This window comes from Triticum dicoccoides, chromosome 1B, assembly GCF_002162155.2.
Source record: "Triticum dicoccoides isolate Atlit2015 ecotype Zavitan chromosome 1B, WEW_v2.0, whole genome shotgun sequence".
NCBI lineage: Eukaryota > Viridiplantae > Streptophyta > Magnoliopsida > Poales > Poaceae > Triticum > Triticum dicoccoides.
This window is the reverse complement of record NC_041381.1, coordinates 694,742,522-694,747,032: the sequence shown is the minus strand read 5'-3', so window position 1 is coordinate 694,747,032 and position 4,511 is coordinate 694,742,522.

Sequence of the window (4,511 nt, the reverse complement as noted above, 5' to 3'; positions counted from 1 at the left end):
TTGATGCATGTGCATAATTTGCTCGCATCTTCTCCATCATTCCACGAGCTGCCGAAAATAACCTTGATTTCTCCCATGCCCAAGATCAGATAATCCTCGGCCGTGGCATATTAAGAATGGTTATCGCTTCACAAGGAGTGAATATGTCCCGAAGAAAAGTTTCATTCTAACATCCAGTATCCTCCTCAATCAAATCAACCACCACATGAACCGGTGTGCCAGACAAACGACAGATAAGCCTCAATTGTAGTAGTTCCAACTGTCCATCTATCATGCCAGATCTCATGTTTAGGGTTTAGGGTTCTCCAACAGTCGCTAGCATCATTGAAAACCTCAAGATCTCGGACGCCATGCCTCCTTTTAAATTTTGATGTGGCCATTTTATCCCACGACAGCCAATGCATTTCTCTCCTATCCAGTGATCCCGCCCACCAGTACTTGGACATAGATGTTGTAATTTTCTTCAAACCCCTTAGTGAGCTTGAAACAACTCATACAGAAGGTTGGTAAAGCCTGAATCGCCAATTTTAGAAGAGCTTCTTTTGCCGCACATGACAAAAAATTCTCACACACCCATGCATCTTGGATCTAGATCTCTCGACAATATTTTAGTCCTCTTATGAAGCTTGCTTGCTATCTAAACATAGAATATATAACTTAATTCACAAAAAGAAAACAACTGAATTGTTTTGACGATATTGATACATGATGCATTTTACCATGCCCCAAGCTTTTATTTCCAAACTTAAATGCACATTACAAGAGATAGAAGGATCGTAGTGAACATTGTTAAACAGATGGTTGTTTACGACATATTTGAATTATTGTCTTTTCATTTCTCGAGAGCTATGAATTGTATTTGGGCTTTAAATTTGGAGGTTTGGTAGATGCATCTAGCTAGTAGCTTGATTGGTATGTTTTTTTCCGTAAATGAAAGGAGGGAAAGAAAGCTTTGCAATTAGATTATGTTTGGGCCTTCCATCTGGTTGACTCGGAATCCTTGGGTCATTGTAGGGAGCATGGTGAGGCTCTTTTCTGGGTGGAAGATAGCACAAAGGTTCATGTCGCCATCCCGGCTTCGAGTCTCCCATCCCCTATAAGATAGGGTGGAGTCCCCCCTCACTTCTTGTGTTTTTTCATGTAGGGATCATGGGCCAATGGGGATGTGTACTGAACTTGGCCTCCTTTTTGAGCTCTTCCCAGTGTGTTTCATCTTCTTCTGCTTTCCACAAGGAAACCACACGATCCTCGTCGCCATCCATATTTACGTCGCTGGTATCATGAAGTTTCGTCAAAGTGTGGTTGTAGACGCTCGCCAAAGTCGCCACAACCATACATGTTAGGAGATCTTCCACGAGTTGTTAATTCAGCGTGAGCGCCTCCATTCCTGGCCTGGGCAGGAAGAGGTGGAACTCCTCCACTGCAAGTTTGTGTTTGATCGTCTCACAAAGAAGGCAATCAAAGCCAACACCTTGGTGATGACATATGAAGGTTTGTTTGGTTTCTAATGGTTAGAGGCAAAGTTATAAACTCGTAATTTGTAAGTTTCTTGAGCTTAATAGCAAAAACTTGAAGAGGGGATATTTGAACATGAAATATCAGGAAACGAGTAGTACCAACTAGTGAAATGAGAGGAAGGGATTCGAGGACATACACTTGTTGAGATCCATACACTGTAGAATGTCATGTTGGTTAGAACTAAGCCGGACAATCCTAATCTATAAATATTTGTTACCATAACTCTATCAATATACCCACAAAATACTAAAATGAGCACAACATACATGAGCACATTGCAATACATATAAGATGGCCATGTGTCACATGTGTTGATCTAAGCCCTCCAAGGTGGATCCAACACTTTGAAATATCGGGTCAAGAAGAGAGCTCCTAGGGTGCTTTGTCTTGTTAACCCTAAATGGAATAATTATTTTATACATGGATGTGATTTTGTCGCATGTTCTATCCAAACTAGAAGATTAAGATTTAACATAATTTTCATGATAAAATAATATTCTACTTAAGCATTTGTATACTTATAGTGATAGACATTTTGGTTGTATAATAATAAACTTTCTAAAGTTATCACTGCAATTATATGATTACTATTTTTAAAAATAAAGTTAATTTATTATAACAAAATCTAAATAAGTAAAAGTGTTTGGTATAAATAGATGATGACCATTTAGTATGATTTGACATGTTCTGCCGAATAGTAATATAACTCGACAATTGAGAAAATCACATGATTTAAGTTACAAATCACACACTTGTTGGGGAACACGGTAATTTCAAAAAATTTCCTACGATCACACAATATGCAAAAAAATCATGCCTTTTTTATAATATGCAAGAATAAGCATACGATAGTGTTTTTTTTAGCAAAAACAAATTCTAAGAAGGAATGAATTAGTGTCATTGGTATTATCCTTAAATAAGAATTAAAATGAAATAATAACTAAATCAAAATTAAAATCATAAAATTTTATAAGGAACAATGAATTAGTGGCATTGATATTACTCTTTAAGAAGATAATGACAAAAATGTTAAAATGAACTTGCACACAATTTTGCACTAAAATTGCACCTTTTGTAGTATGTAAACAACAACCATATAATGGTGTAATTTCGCACACATTGTATAATATTTGCGTCTCTACATTACACTCACCCAACATCTCAAAAATACCCCCACAAAAAAAATCAAGTAATAAAGTAAAACAAAAAACAAAAGAAAAACACATAAAAAAGAAAAAAACATTAAAAACACAAAAGGGGAGAAGGGAGGGCTTGGTGGCACATATAATGGGCTTCAACCCAGTAGGAAATTGACTGACCCAAGTATGTGGTCAGTCAAAAAAGAACTGCTCATAGAATAGACTAAAAAACACATATTTCAAAGCAGAATTCAATCATAAAAAAATTGAGTGACCCAAAATCTATTTTCAAGCGATTTGTATATAGCCACAATGTTCATCTTAGAGGTGCGAGGATTAACAACAACATTCGCCGCATCAACTAACCCATACTTTTCATAAGAAAGAGCCTGGTTGAGACAAAGAATTGCCCCAAACAGCAAGCTAGCATTCAGATAACCGCCTGGAAGGAACAAATTGAAGATAAGCACACAATGATCTTTGGGTTTAGATGAGGAAGTAGCACTGCACCCATTGCAGGGAAGATCCAGACGTATTGGATGTTGTAAATGCTCATGTTTTGTGAACCAAAATTTTCTCAAACGCTATCAATCAAGTCCGTTGATGTATTACTAAACTCTTTGAAGTTTATTTGTATGATCCAGATTTCTCTTGTTCTAGAACTGTGTTACCCATTGATGGTTTAATGTTGGTGAATCCATATATTTATAATTTTTCCATTTGATTTTCCATTTCTCTTGGTACTTACATTTATTCCATGTGAAGGAGGGCATGCTCTATAAATTTTGAACTTGTTTTTTTCTACCCGTTCCTTTAAAATTGAGAATGTTTACCATTTCAAATTCAAGATAGGCAATTGGTTATCTTAGCATATTTGATTCCAAATGCATGTGCCAAGGAAGAAGTCATGCAAGTTTTGTCTACCATTGTGTGCATTGATTGCAATGCGAGACGCTAGTCATTGTTCGTTATGTTGATTTTTTTAGAATAAAAGAGAATAATTTATCCTACTTGTAATGCATGTATATATCTATTTGAATCACTCCCGCTCACATGCACACATCACAAGTATGCATGCCCAGTCGCCCGGATGATATATACGATGGACTAGGAAGATGCTAGCAATGAATTAATGTAAGAAAGCCTGGCCACAGGCCCCAACACAGTTTCTTCAAGGCTTCAATAACATGTTTAGTTGGAATTGGAAGTGGAGATGCAAGTGTCAACATGTGAAGAATGGGTACTTGATGAGGTTCCTAAATAAAGCTAAATTAGTTGATCTTTTCAAGTTTGATGATTTAAATTTGTTGGGAACTGGGGCTGTTATCATTGTGCAGAGCTGGTATTTTGATAGTCAAGCCATTCAAGGTTCCACACCGTTTGGGTTATTCCCGAATGTTTTAGATATTTTTTTCTTAGCATACTTTTCCTTGAATTTGCTTTGTATGCTTGTTGCCTTGCTTAATAGATTGTAGGCTTGCCATATAGGCGTGCTCACCTATTTGCATATCTACAGCAGCAAATTTATTTGCAATTCACTAAAGTTCGAAGTTAAGCTTATTTTTGTAGTCTCCTACCCCCTCTCACCCGCACCTAGTCAACCACATCGATCCTTTCACAAGCTTTCAAGAACAGGTTATTAATTTATCTCAAAAAAAGAATAGATTATTTACCAATGAGCGAATCTCAACATATATTGGTCTAACGGTCGAGCACGTGATACTTCACTAAATCTTAGTCGACCGAGATTTAGCAAACCCCTTTTGCATATGACGACTTTGTGTTTGCATGCATCCGCCGTGGCCTATGTAGCCAAGTGTGCGCTCCATATGATGTGTTAGGAGCGAGGATAGG